Source organism: Octopus bimaculoides, chromosome 1, assembly GCF_046866305.1.
Source record: "Octopus bimaculoides isolate indiv1 chromosome 1, ASM4686630v1, whole genome shotgun sequence".
Classification (NCBI taxonomy): domain Eukaryota; kingdom Metazoa; phylum Mollusca; class Cephalopoda; order Octopoda; family Octopodidae; genus Octopus; species Octopus bimaculoides.
The window spans coordinates 108,801,708-108,818,372 of NC_142928.1; the positions used below are offsets into that span (position 1 = coordinate 108,801,708).

General features: G+C 35.3%; 1 protein-coding gene across 1 annotated transcript in view; it reads left to right on the forward strand.

The window, feature by feature from the left end:
• Positions 1 to 8,783: 8,783 nt before the first annotated feature.
• The window catches only part of LOC106883739 (N-acetylglucosamine transporter UNC93A), a 50,912-nt gene continuing 43,030 nt past the window's right edge, over positions 8,784 to 16,665 (forward strand). The window contains exon 1 of the mRNA XM_014934854.3: positions 8,784 to 9,440. The gene's annotated coding sequence lies outside the window, so the exon portion shown is untranslated. The remainder of the gene's footprint in view (positions 9,441 to 16,665) is intronic.

Sequence of the window (16,665 nt, forward strand, 5' to 3'; positions counted from 1 at the left end):
TTCCACCCACATGGAAGCCAGTCAGGGGGCACTGGCCACAGCTACGATTTTGGTTTTACTTGACTCAACAGGTCTTCTCAAGCATACCATATCGCACAACACATCAAGAGTACTCTTAAATAGGCTGGACATGCAACACTAGTATCAGCCATGGCAGCAATCTCACTGTAGTCGCTGGGTCTTCTCAATCACATCTCCAAAGGTCTTGGTCTCCTGTTATTGCCTCTGTGAAGCACCATGTTCGGAGTTATTCTTCACCACCTCATCCCATGTCTTCCTGGGCCTACCTCTTCCACAGTTATGGTGTGGCACTTCCTCACACAGCTGTCCTCATCCATACGTAATACATGACCATACCAGTGCAGTCGTCTCTCTTGCACACCACATTTGATGCTTTTTATGCCAAACTTTTCTCTCAGGGCGCTCACACTCTATCGTGTATGCACACTGTCATAACACATCCAGCTGATCATAGTAGCTTCATTTCTTTCAAGCCTACACATGTCTTCAGCAGTCATGGCTCATGTTTCACTGCCGTGTAGCATGGCGGTTCACACACAGACATCGTACAGTCAACTTTTCATCCTGAGCGAGAGGCGCTTAGTTGCCTGCAGAGGCAGGAGGTCCCTGAACTTTGCCCAGGTTATCCTTATTCTAGCCGCTACACTCTCAGAGCAACCCCTCCCCACTCCAGACTTGATTGCCTAGGTAGCGGAAGCTATCAACTACTTCTAGTTTTTCCTCCGGCATGTGAAGGAATCTGTTTTCTGTACATCTTCAGTGTTTATTGCCGCTGTGCATTTGCCGCACTCGAAAACGATCTTCCTGGTTAACCTTCCTTTGATATTGCTGCACCTTTTATTTGTCCATAGCTTACACCAGGTATATTGTATGCAGTTTCTACCTATGCCTTTTTCTACAGATTGAGCAGGGCCATCTACCTGAAGGGGTTTGAGATTTGTCAGCCTTCCTAACTACTAAGACTTTGGTTTTTGCTAGGTTAACCTAAGGCCCTTCAATTTTAGACCTTGCTTCCACACCCTAAACGTCGTCTCTAGTTCTGTCACTGACTCAGCTATTAGAGCAAGGTCATCAGCATAGAGGAGCTCCCAGGGGCAGCCTGTCTTGAATTCCTCTGTTATTTGCCTGGAAGACTATGATGAAGATGAGAGAGCTGAGGATTGATCCTTGGTTAACCCCTACTTCTATCCGGAATTCTTCACTATACTTGTTGCCAACCCTCACCCTACTGACAGCGTCCCTGTACAGGGCTTGTAAGCTCTTACCAACCACTCGTCTATCCCCAGTTTCTGTATTGATCACCAGATAAGGGATCGGGAGACCCTGTCAAAGGCTTTCTCCAAGTCAACAATAGCCAAGTACATATGTTTATCTTTGGCTAGATATTTCTCCTGCAAGCATCAGTGGTGCTTCTACCTGGTACCAAACTGCATCTCATCTAGGCTAACCCTCTCCGTAATTAGTTAGACAATGACTCTCTCTGTAACTTTGATCACCTGATCCAATAATTTGATGCCCCTGTAGTTATTTCTATCTAAAGCATATATATACATATATACATGCTAGAAGTTAAAATTTATGTCATCTAAGAAAGAGGAACATGTTTATGAAATATTTCAAACTACATATTCACAGACAATGTTATAATTTGTTATCTAGTATATAAAGAAAGCTGCAAAGTTTGCAATTCATACTATTTTAACGTACAAGTGATGGCCCTGTAATACCATCCTGTCCTAAATTGCCTGTGTTACAGTGTTTATGATTTAAATTCAAAACCTGTATGTTAGTAACATAAAATTTCCATTGGTAGAAATTCCATAATAGTTTTATGAAGAAACTTTTTAAGTTGTATTCCAAACTATATACAGATAAAATAAATGAAACTGTACTTGATTGCATGACCTGCTAGAAATAGCAGTCACCTCTAGCTAAAAAAGACAGCAGATCTGAGAAAAACTATGGGATGTTATGGCTTGAACAATACCTTCAGCCTGTTTCATCATTTATTAGATGATTGTCTCTGAGATAGCGAAAGTGAAATGAAATTAAAGAAAATTTTTGATTCTAAAACTTAACTGCTACACATTTTCTTGTTAAAAACACAATCACAAAAGAGTCTATCATCCTGCTTTACATTTCTATAGTTTTCAATATGAGCAGTCTGCACACTTCTTGTATAATGCATTCTTATTATTTTTAAATTACTCATTCTGCAAACTCTGTTATATCATTCTAATTGTTACTTTAATTTAACAGTAAATTTTAGGGTTAAGGCAGGTGAAAATTCCCTTTCATCTTTCATTTCCCTGAAATAACTTGTGATATTACAGTAACAAAATTCATATTTGAAAGTTTCAACTTATATTTGGCATTTACAAAGTTATAAATATAATTAACAACAATAATTTGAATGACAAAACAATCTGCATCAGGCTTTGGTGAATTATATGTTCTTCAAAGTCACTAGAGAATATCATAAAAGAGAATTTTAATGGCCTGTTGGTATACATTCAATTAACATTTTATTTTATCATAATACAAAATAATAGGGAAATTACCAAAATCTAACAAAATTCTCTGAAACAGTTGGAGGGTGAAAGTATTTAATGAATTAATAATTACAAGTAATACCAGAGTATTTAGGTTCCCTGCAGCTCTCAAATCAAATTGCTCAATAGACAACTTTGCCTTTCATTCTTGTAGAGTTAACAGAAAAGTACCAGAACCACAATGAAAATGATTCAATCAGCTACAGTTCTCCCTTGTGGAAATGTGGCATCGTGCCTTGCAAAAACAAATCAATATTTTATGATTTAGAGAAATTTCCGATGAGGAAGATTTGTTCTTTTCTGTCTTGCAAGTTATTTGACAATCTCACTAATGCCAGTGGCATGCATGAAAAAAAAACACCCAGTACACACTGTAGAGTAACTAGCTTTAGGAAGAGCATCCAGCTGTAAAAACCATGCGAAGGCTGACACGGAGCTCTGTGCAGCCCTTCAGGTTGCTGGATACTGTTGAAACATCCAACCCATGCCAGCAAGGAAAACTGATTTTAAATGACAACAATGATAATGATGATGATGATATAATGAGTAAGGTTACATCAAACGGTGTATAATAGATTATTGCTTGGACTGGATCAAATACCTAACATCCAACATCAAACAATGGGATACAGAATGCAGGTGAACAAGAGTTGATCATACAAAATGTAGCAGTTGAGATAATGACAGTATAATAAAGCAAAAGATGGACTGGCGGTTGTTAATAACAACAAAGTATTTATAAATGTATTATACAGAATGAGTATTAAAAATATAATTAAACTAGAAAACAGGAAAATTCAAGTCCATAGAATGGCAGAAATCCAGGAAACTTATTATCTAATATCACAGACAGAGAGGAGAATCCTAGCAATCCTCCTCTATATTAGTTCTTCATAGATTGATAAATATTCGGAGAGTTCATACTCTAACATCACAAATAAGAGAGAGAGAAGAATGCAAACAATCTGATGATGAGGTAGATGACACAGTAATTTATATTTGTGTTATTCATATGCATTTACGGACCAATTTACTTCTTGTAAATGTATGCAAGGCACATTATTGCACTTGCTGATCATCAAAATCCTAGAACAGCTGTAAAGGATTGCCCATAAGGTAATATCTTATTTTAGTTTTTGACAGGAAGGTATCCAGCTGTAGAAAATTTGCCTCAATGCATTCTGTCTGATTCATACAAGTATGGAAAAGAGGATGTTAAAATAATGATGATGATGATGATGATGATGATGATGATGATAGTTGAACATAAATACTGAAATAAAAAAGAGTGTTTTATAACTGAGAATGATACTCCCAAGAAGGACCTAAGTTTTCATATAAGGTCTGAGGATGGATTGAAACAACACCAAAAGAAGCTGAGAAGATTGAAATATATAATAAATATACTAAATGAGATAAAAAGTCAGCTAGACTGGTAAGATATTGTGATATAAGAGTTGATTTGGAAATACCACTTGAAAGGTATATTCATAATGATGTTATGATGATGGATTGTACGACTCAAGCATTTTATGAAATGGCATGGGAAGATTGATGTGATAAATAAAACATGTGTTATGGAAAATATTAATTTCAAACGGGAAATCATATTTATGTTCTTATATGAAATAATTTGTTGAGTACTGAAGAGCTTGGGTACTGAAACGGGGACAAAATAACCATTTCTGGTTCATGAATTCATATCTGGACTGGAAATGCTACCCATAATTTAGCACCAAGTCAAGTTATTGTCTCATCTTCTTCATTCTACAAAATCCAGATTTAAATATCAATTCTATTTTGAAATGGAGACATTTTCTGTAGAGGTTGAGTATTAATCTAACTATGAACACCTTTAAACACAATTTATAATACAAATATAAATTCTGAGTTTTCATTTATAATACTGCATCTCATTGTTTGGATGTTCTAATCACAAAAAGGAGGACTCCGCATTGTCCTTACTGCATTTCAGTCTTTCTGGTTAAGTCAAATCTAACATGGAATCAATTAGCCATTTCCAGTCATTGCATGTGGACACCAAAGTATTTCAGTTAATTTTCTGCAATACACATCTGTAATATCAATTGCTTTGTTTTGCTTTTTTAAGATTGGCAGCAGCATTTCAAGTCTCCTTTATCCACCATCACTAATTTATGACACTTCCAATAGACATCAAATTGTCTATCTCCTCCACATACATTATCTAACATGTCAGATTCTCAGTTTTATCCTTAATTCATTAGACACATAAGTGTCATGGTGAGAAATGGTTTGATGTTCCAACCAAAACCTTTTTATTTTATCAATTTCTTCACATTCTTGTGGTATTTATCCTTTTTACATATCTAATAACCAAGCAAATTGTGCCTGTTTATACTGACATTACAAACAAGACAGGTTATAGTTACTCAATGTGTAATGATAGAAACATGTTTATATTGTATTATCAGAGTAATTACTACCATATTCTGCAAGTCATTTCTTTATTACCGATCATGTAATTTCTAAATGTATAAAATTCTTCATGTGATTTCACCATGACCATATTTCATGCATGAAAAAATAGCAAAGTACCAGGACTTAGCTATTGAATTACAGAGATTATGGAAAATATGGGTAAAACGTATCACAATGGTTATAAGTGCATTGGGAACTATCCCTAAAGATCTGCACTGATGGATAGAGGAAATAGGCATAAAACCTAGTTTAGTACAGCTCCAGAATACAGTGTTATTAGGGACAGCTAGGATACTTAGGAAGGTTTTTGGCATCTAAGATTACTTGTAGCCCGATGTTAGGATTTTTTCTTTCCCAAAGTGACCATTATAACAAGAACAATTCTGATGAGTTATGTCTGATGTAAAATTTCTTTTTGAAATATATAATAAATTATATTTAAAATCACCTATCAGTAAACCCCAGAAGTTTGAAACGTGGGAAGAAATTCCTTACTCATTATGATTGAACGAACAGAGCTGTATAAAAGTGCTGACTAAAATAATGATCAACTTAGGTCAAATGTCATGTGTAACCTGTCTTCAAGAAAATATTCCAAGTGGTGTAATTCTATTCATTGCAAACTGACAGCATATTTTTAATAAATACACCTTGCATTCTTTCTACATTGTCTGTCTCCAACCCAAGTCAGCTTTGATAAAGCAACCTTATGATCAAACCAAAAACATTCTAGCTGGGACCATTCCATCTTTTTCCTATATGCAGCCAACCTAGAACTATATTATCCAACGTATTCTTTTTTGAAACTGTGGTGAATGACTTGGTTGTTGTTTCTAGCAAGTTAAGCAACCATTTAGAAGCATTCTTGTTGGCTCATTCAGTTATGTTACAGCAGATAAAATAGTTATTACTCAAAATTAATGCCTTATGAACTTCAAATATGACAATGTTTCTCTGTTAATTAGCCCATCCATAGCACTTCCATGTGATTTAGTTGAAGGGGGAATGGGTGGGGAGATGGGGAGGGGAGGAGAGAGATAGGGACAGGAAGGGCAGCAGGAGAGATGGTGATGAGTGAAATGTGTATTTTTTTTTAACTAAGTTTTTTTCCCTCTGTTGTATAGCCTGTCTGTGATGCTTTCACATGATTAGTTGAAAGGAAAGGCAAAGAGCAAAAGAAAAAGGAGAGAAAAAGAGGGTAAGGCGAAGAGTGAGAGAGAAAGTGCAGTGTATCAAGTCTATAAAATTGTGCATAAAGTATATAAAGTGCATTAAATAATCATTGTATTCCAATTTCCTTCACTTTTCAATGATTAGCAGATGAGTGATTATCTTTTGATACAGACACAACACAGGCTACACTTTCAGGTTTTTGGATAAAGTTTTCAGAAATAACCCAATAACTTTACTATTAATTCCATGAAATATTCACGGGTCTTGCTAGTAGTTATAAATGAATCAAAAATTAAAGGAAGGTGAAATTTATCAAACCCCAAAGTATGTGCAAGTTAGAGCTTTCATGTTTCCCCACTTCAACAGATTCTCATCATTGTTTAATATTTGTTTAACTATGCTAGGCTATACCAGATAGTAATTATTTTGTGCCTATAATTAGGATGGTGGATTGGCAGAATCATTAAAGCAATAGAAAACATGCTTTGTAACGTTTGTTCCAGCTCAAATTCTTCCAAGATCAACTTTGCCCATGTACTGGGGATCAATGTAATGGGCTAAACCCTTTCCCCCAAATTACTAGCCTTGTAACCAAATTAGAGACAATTATTTTATGTTTGTACCAAATCTTAACACTTTTTATGCACTGTTTCTTTTTATTTCTCAAACCAAGAAGAATCCAATAGTGGGTACATTCTGAAAGTACTTCACATGAGCAGACCATGATTCCTCCTACATCAACATGGTGCTCCCTTGGAACCATAATTACTGACCTGGCTTTCAAGTCCATCTTTCAATCCAAAATAGCTAACCTTGAACAACTTAAAAAAAAATCTTGAGGTAATCAAGCCCCACCAAAGTTTTTTAATACTTAGGAATTACTTGTCAATTCCCAGTCTATTGTATTTTCTGTTATCCCTCCAATACTTTGACAACCTAATCTTCAGGAAAGTTGAATGCTTGGTCAACGTCAAACTCTCCCCAGAGTTCCACGACCAGGCTGCTTGGCCCAAAAGGTTTGGGGGTCTAGGTCTACACAAGTGCTCATCTCTATCTCTTCCCTATTTTCTTTCCTCCATCCATGCTTGCTCCCCTTTGGTAGGCAACATCCTTTCCTCTCTAACATGGACTAATTCCAACAGGGAGATGAATGAAGCTCTATTACAGTGGTGAGAGCTGGGTTTGTCAGTTCCTGTTACAGTTGAGAATAGACGGAAGCAGAGAGTATGGGACAATCTGTGTTAAGGTGCCACTTTCAACCCTCTCCTTGATCAATCTGATCAATTTTCAAGGTGTCACCTACTTTCAGTTAGTGCAAAATTCTCAGGGGATTGGATTGATGCCCTACCTGTGGCCAACATTGGAGGTCTACTCAGTCTAGATGAACTCCACATCTCCATTGCACTCAGAGTGGGAACTGACATCTGTAGGAGACTGAGACGTCGCTCTGGTAGGCCCCTCAATGCACAGGTCTTCACAATCTGTTTTGCTGCTTAAATGCTGGTCACTTCACTCGTCACACAGAGCTAAATCTAGTCATTAAGTGGGCCCTGGCTTGGATTAATATCCCCTTAATTCTGGAGCTTACGAGATTATCTAGAAACATTCTATCCCTTGGTTAGAGGTAGGTGCCTCATTTGGGATGCCACAGTCTGCGACTCTGTTGCTCCCTCCCACATCCTTGATACTGTAGTAAATGGGAGGATCACTGCTTCTGTAGCCGAACAGAAGAAAACCCTGAGGTATTGGGACCTGACAGTGAACTATCTCTTCCAACTTGTGGCGTTTGAGATGTTCGGAGGGACTGAGCAACTAACTGCGAATTTCTTGTCATCGTTGGCAGCTCGCCTCATCTAGGTGTCAGATGATGCCTATGTTGCCGCTTGACTTTTCCAACGCATTAGCCTCGCCATCGCCCGTGATAATGTTGCGAGCGTACTTGCTTGCTTCAGTAGGTTCTGTTGAACCTTGTGGTGTGCGCTACCAGTTAAAGTGCTTGGTGCTGCATTGTTTTCTCTCTCTCTCTCTTTCTTCCCCACTAATGATTTCAATGCAGTTTTAGCAGAAAGATTTGGAAAAATTAGAAAAAAGTTCTCCGGTAATTTCCTTTCATGTAAATAAATATTTCTGTTAACTTTAAAAAAATAAAACTTGAAAAAACTATATTAACTGACATGTTTTAATAAATGGCTTCTACAATGAATTAAACTAATAGAGAGACTGGAATAGTAAAATAGCTGATATAAAGAGATTCATTTTGATTCAAAGAATTTTTAAAAATTAAAAAGTTATAGAAATTTCCTTTATGTTTTATTTATTTATTTACCAAGAATTACGTGACAGAACAGGTGGTTCAGCACCACTAGGTTGGTAATAGTAAGTAATTAGTTTTCCGTTGAAACATTAGTTTTGAACATGCATATTTGTGGATAGTGCAACACTTGTTATCAAAATACAGGTTACACAAGTCTGCGTTAGTAATTTGTTATCTTGCCAGATTCCTATTCATACCTGTAGATCTTTTTCATACAAAAACTTATTGAATAAAATGTTTATAAATAACGATAAATGTGAATCAGTCTGAAAAAACCTGAAACACATGCAGTAGCTGTAATTTTGTATAACGGTTTCGAACGACGCAGTATTATTAACCGAATTTGTACTTACAGTAGTGATCGATCGAAAACCATTTCACCTTAACTAGAAATTATAGATATGCGGCATTGCTTTGTTTCGCAACAGAGAAAACAGAGCTAATTAGTAACATTAGTAAAGCAATTACAATAAGAAATAATACAGATGTCTTTAAACAGCTAATCTTAACAATTCACGTGACTTACAATATTTCTAATGTTGGAGAGAGAAGACAAAAGGAATTGCTGGGTGGGGGATTAGGAAGAGAACGTAACCGAAAGCTGGTGGCAGGAGACCAGCAGCATCCATAACCAACGGAGAAAAGGTGCTTGTACCCTATATTAATGATAACAACGTACATTTCCGGCTGCTTTGATGTTTTTCCTCTGTTTACATTAAGGTCAAAATTTCGATGGTCGGCTTACAATCGAAGGAAATATAATTGTTTTTAAGAACGTTTATTTTCCAAGCAGCAAATAAATCAATATTCAGGTTTTAGCAACTTCATTTCATTCATCAATTACCTCGAATGAAAATACTCGATTGAACTGTTCAGTTTTCATAGATGCTACAATTGTTTACTGCTATGTTTACTTGAAGGTAAGAACAAACGATTTACTTTTTTCTTTAGAGACAAGTCATTGTAACTTGTTTCATTCATTCACTGTATATTTGCATTCGGGATCTGTTCGACTGACAGTGGCAGTAATGATAATAATAATGTTTATTTTAATCACCAAGGAAATTTCTAGGTGGATTTGCGAGAGATGTTAAGTTGTATCTAAGGGTGAAATGTGTATGTTGGCACCTTAAATGATATTGCCAAGAAAAAAGGGTGCTAAGTTGACACCTTTAAAGTGACAATTGTTGAATGACATGATTTTTCAATTAACAGCGATTGTCTTATGTCGAGGTAAACAATATCGCACTTAGCATGTTCTACTGAATCATGTATATACACTTGACTGAGTGAATTCTATCATCTTATTCGGATCTTTCTCTTCTGTAACTTTTAGTTTGCACCAAATATTTTAAGAACTCCCCTGACATCCACCATCATTTATTTAATTGACTGTCTCAATATTCAGTTATTTACGTAATTCCGTTTTACGCTATCGTCGCAGCGGAAACTACTTATCAAATTACTCAGTACAGAGCTTCTTCATCAATGATTTAGCGAGTTAACCCCTAGCCGCAAATCTATAATGTGAGACCCTTTAACATCTGCGGTACATTTTGAACAGGTTACCTTTAATATTTGATTTGTGTATATCTGTACACACCCTTTAGTTCTGTGTAACGAAGCTCATAAAGTCGTTGTGACACTAAACAGACTTAACGGGGCAGGGTTTATTGGAGTTTTAAATATTATTCAGTAACAGTAACAATCCCCCACCTTTTTTTTTTGCTGTTATCTGTTTTTCAGGAATATTTTTAAACGTTCTTTACGATGTAAAGTAATTACTGTTTGAAAACATTAAAAAAATTCTTTCCGTGTCCAGTTGAAACATGCATGGATTTTGTTTGGGTCGATGGTGTGATTTTCACTTGTTGTGGTCAGACGAAGATGCTGGTGCAGTTTAGTATTTCATCATTGCATCATTTAACTTCAATCAATACGCTTGTAATTAGTGGTGAGATGATTAGGAACAAGTTCTTCGTTATTTATATTTTTGACTGATTTGACGAAGATTTTTTTCAGATCTCTTAGAAGCTAAAAACAAATTATTATTTATCGTATTATGTTAAATAAACACCTTCAGTACACAATTTTGGCATTTTTAATAGTAAAAATAATAAAAAAAAAACAACAATTTATTTAAAATTCTCTTCTTTTGACACTTTGGAGTAATATCTTCTGAAGTAAAAGGCTCAAGTTGCCAGCAATAATGTTTTGAACTTATTCCTTTAGTTTTTGCTTTATTCTTAGGCTTGCTTTTTAACCTTGACTTGTTGATCATAACAAGGTTGAATCTGTTACTTCTGGTCATTTAGATGTTTGTGAAGAAAAAAAAAAAACACTATTAGAATTGTTGAAAGAGCAATCCTTCATTCTGAAGGGGTCGCCTATACTAAGGTATTACTCTAATAATAACGATAACTGCTAATAATGGGTAAATTACTTAAGTTAGCATTTTTACCTAATGTAGTTTGTTTAGAAAAGATTTGACAGTGGTTAAAATATATATTTTACAAAGACTGAAAAACTGAGATAACCTATCTTGAAATAACATTTACATAAAATGTAAAAAGTAAAATATAAGTATGTCTCTATTCTTGTTGAGAATCCCAGATGACTGTATTTCTGAGGAGAAAGAATTGGAATTAATGGTTAATGACAGACACGGAGAGCAGGGAATGGTACGGGTACTGAAAGGAGGAGATACTGGAAGCGATACACTGCTCACAAGTTCCGAGAAGCAGAGGCTCTTGTAGAAGGTACAGTGAGAAATCATTGTGTGTGTGTGTAACAACATCACCATCCCAGATGTGATGCAGTATTTCATCGTGGGCCTCACTTGAGCTTTGTAGAGATTCGGCAACTGTAGGGAACTTAATTTTGGGGACTCAGTTTTGTTCTTATATGATTACGAAATTGCCAGGAGATATTTTCCGGGATTACGAAGGCTAGCATTTGTAGTAATTTTGAGGGCTTTAGTTACTAGTTGTCCAAGACTATTTAAGATGGGTTAGTGATTAAAAAAAAAAAAATGAACAGTGTGTGTGTGTGTGTGTGTGTGTGTGTGTGTGTGTGTGTGTGTGTGCGTTGAACAAGACAAAATTGCCATGTCCACATTGTAGATTGTTTTTTGGATCATGGTTCATGGAGTGCTAGTTTGACAAGTGTTGTGTAGACAATCCCTGTGGTCATAAGATTAAAGAAGAGTAGACATAAGTGAAACTTATGGTATGCAAAGGTTTCATAGAGTGTGGATCAGAGATATCTCCATCATTACACAATCTGCAATGTTGTAATCTGACAGGAAGCTTCCTTCTCCTCTTTTGATGAGAGTTGTTTGGTACTCATGGATATGGACAAAGATGGCAGAAATTTTCAAGAGTAAGGCAACATAGATGACATAGGGGAGGCACTAAGAAGGGAATTAATAATGACTTTTTTTATATTTATTATCAGTGAGATAGTGCAAGATAGAGTGATAGTTGGCAGGATCAGCTGTTGCTACCCTACACTATGACATGTTTCCCAAGATAAGGGAGAGAAATATTGAAGAGTTTGACAAGAGTGAGAACTAGCTCTGGGATGCAATATTTGAAGACAATACTGTTAGCCTTGTTGGTTTTAAGTGACCAGAAGTGTTTTTGTATTTGGCACATATGTGTATGTTGTGAGATTGATGGAATTCAAAAGCAAAGATTTGGTAGAATTTTGTTGAGTGTGTGCTGTGAAGCTAGAGGCAAAGTGGGCTACAAATATAGAAGCTTCTTCTACAGAGGTGCTGCATATTGACTTATTCTGATTGAAAAGAGGCTTGTTGGAGCAGGATCTCCAAGTGAAATTTGTTCTACCAGAACAGGTTTACTTAAGGCACTGGAAGAACAATCCTCAAAATTTAGTGGAGCTATGGGATTTCTTTTTTCTCAAGTTCGGCTTAGCAGATAGTCATTGGCCCTTCTTTGACTGTACTGGACCCTCAGTCTAATGTCCAATTGAACTCCCCTCTAAAAAGCCCTGAGAGAAGGATTCTGCAAAGGTGGCAATAATTCTTTGGAAAGGTACCAGAAGGACAGGCTGTAATTTGGGAAGCAGAAAAGCTTTCCAAATTTGTGAGATGCACAGAAGTATTTTACGCTTTTCAGATGATTGTCTTTCAGGAGTTGTAGCATTGGGTTAAAGCTTCTTGTTTGGTAGCAACGGGTGAGTTTATAATAGTGGTGTAGTTTCTGCACCTGTACTACCCCAGTGCAGTTGCTTGTGAGTAACACTAGGTAACTTTGATTATTGTCTGTATGTGAACTACTTTAGTTTATAGGTTTTAGTTGTGTGAAATATGTGAAATAACACGCCTACAGTTGTTTTTACCCTATGAGATTTCAGATGGTTCAGGGGTGAAGCACATTTGCTATTAGAGGAGAATTAGTGTAAAACTAGCATGGCTCTGTCCAGTTACAAACTGTTCAGTTACAAACTGGCTTGATGTGCCTTAGTGGGTGGGTGACCATCATTACACAGTGGCTAGGATAATTCAGTAAGTGCAGAATCAGTGGTTTTTCGGTAGGGCTGGGTTTGGAAATGATAAACACATTAAAAGTGTTTGACAAGCTTAAAAATATATTTGTATATATTTGTAAAGTTTACTTTTAAGTCATGTATTTCTTTTCTCAGAAACAGGACATTTTTATTTATGTAGGGGTCAATGTTGGCTGTGAATCAGTCCCTACTCATTTCATTATGTTATATTTATTTCATCAATCATAGAAGGATCAGAAACAAATTTAACCATGGGGTTATTTCAACTAAAAACTATGAACCACAAAAAATTCTACGTCTTTCTTTGTTTCAGCTTTCTTCAATTATCAAAATGAGAATTGCAGAATTTTGAATTCATTACATTTGTGAACATATTATTTAGACATTAAAATATATATTATAAAATATTTTGCTTTGTTATATTAAACATATAGTTATTAAAAGTATAGTTATTTACCATTAGATGTCTTGATAAGTATAACATCTGTTTTATTGTAATTCCTTGTAAGAACAAATGTTCCTAAGAGTCCAGTGGATTTCATAATGGCTGTTCTAGTTTGTTGGTATTAATTTGTTAAGAAATAGACATTCTACTAGACAGAATACCCATTTATCATAGATAATATTCCTAGATGATCTAAGACATATTTCTGTCAGGTGAACTGACTTACGAATAAGTGAATGCTATTTTACATCATGTCAAAATACCCACATTCAGTTTGTATCCAAGTCATTTGAACTGATTGTCCAATACCATCACCATAATGGTGATGGTGACTCAAATACCTTTACACTAGCAGTAGTAGTTAGGAAACATCATCACATTCTCATAGCTATGGTGTAAACCACTCTAACAATTGATGGCAACTTCCTTATTATAACTGAAAAATAAGAGTGAAGATGGAGCTGAGATAACAAGTATTAATGGAGTGGTTGGGAACAGTAGTCAATATGTTCATCTTGTTAGTCCCTTCCTCTGTGATATTACTTGCACTACACTTAGTATATTATTCCTGCAACTTAAACAGACTTTACTAATATTTACCTGAAACATTAGACTACTCTTCTCCCTTACAACATTTATCTTATTACTGTTTGAACATGTTGTATTTGTCAAAATAGAACTTCACTAGTTTCCTTGGATCCATTTTATGTACTATTTAGTCAGGAACTAAAGCAGTATCCATGACCCTTTCCAGGGCCTCTGAGATTGATTATAAATAAGGAGGATATTATCCTTAATCTCAGGTAAAATTGTACTCAGAAATTAAAAAAAATTCAGAATAAATACTACAAAGCATGTCACCCAATGTTCTAATACTCTGCCAATTCATCACCTTCATATTTAAGTTATTCCCAAAATGTATGCCAAGAGGATATTAGGATTACATGATAGTCCATTTGAAAAGTATTATTATATTCCATAATGTTGTATAAACCACTCCTGAGAAATTGTGTAAGCTAGGAGTCACTGGTGATGTGATATGAAGTCAAAGAGAGTGCAACAAAAACATTTTGCATAAACACTTGTCGACACACCTACAGGCAGAAGTCCTCAGTAAGTCATTGAAAGAAACAGCAATCACATTTCCAGGTGTTAAGTGAATGATTAGTGTACTGTTGTTATTTAGTCATGGTTTTGCCCTGATAGGGTAAACCTATGATTAAATATATTCTATTTATGATTTTCCATCTTTTCTTATATCGGGCACTATGTTGTCTTGTATGTCCTTTTTTTTAGGTAGGGCTGGGTTTGGAAATGATAAACACATTAAAAGTGTTTGACAAGCTTAAAAATATATTTGTATATATTTGTAAAGTTTACTTTTAAGTCATGTATTTCTTTTCTCAGAAACAGGACATTTTTATTTATGTAAGGGTCAATGTTGGTTTTGAATCAGTCCCTACTCATTTCATTATGTTATATTTATTTCATCAATCATAGAAGGATCAGAAACAAATTTAACCATGGGGTTATTTCAACTAAAAACTATGAACCACAAAAAATTCTACGTCTTTCTTTGTTTCAGCTTTCTTCAATTATCAAAATGAGAATTGCAGAATTTTGAATTCATTACATTTGTGAACATATTATTTAGACATTAAAATATATATTATAAAATATCTTGCTTTGTTATATTAAACATTTAGTTATTAAAAGTATAGTTATTTCTATGGCTGCTATTTCTATGGCTGCTATTTCTATAAGATGATGAAATCATGTAGAGGAGCCCTTGTTAGCCTTAGCAAATAGGTAAGGACCCTTACACAACTAATTCAGTAGAAGTTTTAATCTCAGCTGGGGAAATGACCAGGTTGGTAGTGCAACAAGCAAAATGCTTTACAGTATTTATTTATATCCCTTTAGATTCTGGGTTCAAACCTCAGAAAAGTGAACTTTATCTTTCATCCTTCTGCTGATGATAAAATAAAGTATCAGCAAAACACTGGAACTAATATAATCAACTATACATAATCCCAAAATTTGTGGTTTTGTTCTTATGTTAGAAAGTATTTAATTTAACAATGAAGTTGGTAGAATGTCAGCCATTACATTCTACAGAGGGTTAGTGAAGTGTATGACAATAAGTATGTGAGGAATTCTAGATGTTGACAAAGAAAGTTTGTGTAATCTTATCTAGAAAATGTTATGTTTGGGAATTAAGGAACAATTTCCAAAAATCTTTGACCTGGTGATGCTACACAATAGAGTAGGAGTATGGCAGTATGTGTTCAAAATAATTCTACAGGTACAGAAGTTCCAGCATTAGAACCTGTTTTGAGATGAGCTGAAGGCCATGAAACAGTCTTACAATGCACTCCTTCTGTGTTCATGAGTGGAATAGATCTGGCTTTCAGCCAAGTTTTTGTTATAGAAATCAATTTACCACCTTCTTTTGGCAATGATGGGTGAATAGTCTTCCTGTACTCAGTAGCTTAGGCACAGGAATTTAACTGGATGCAGTTAAAAGCTTTGAAGACAGGATTTTTCCTTTCATGCCAAGCTCTCACCAGCTTCTTTAAGTACCAGTTGATGAGGAAGGCAATGGTAAGGTGAGAGATGCTTCTTCTCAGTATATTTTATGAAAAGTGGTTGAGAGTGAATGTAGTAACTGTAGCTTGGTATCAAAAAGTAGATAGTATTTGCCTTTGATCTGTTAAGGAAACAATTAAATGGCTACCCCTCTCACCACATTGTATAAATTCTCTAATGTAGCAATATTGTTGTTCTGTACTATATTTGTTTCTTGTATCATTATTGTTATTGTTATCTATTTATTGTCTCATTAATTTTTATTGTTAAGACAACATACCTTGCAATATTTTTCTCAGTACTTTATATCTTAGGTTCAAATCCTGCTGAGGTCAACTTTGCCTTTCATCCTTTCAGGTCAATAAAATTAAGTACCAGTCAAGTGCTAGGGTAGAAAGTATCAACTAACCCTTCCCCTTAAAACTGCTAAATCACAAACCATTATCAAGGAGAGGATGGCTAAATCAACAGAGTACCTGATAAAAATGCTTTGCAAATTTAAATTACAGTTCAAATCTCAATTATATTGACTTGGCCTTTTATCCTTCCAGTGACAATAATATAACTGTTGATCATGTAGT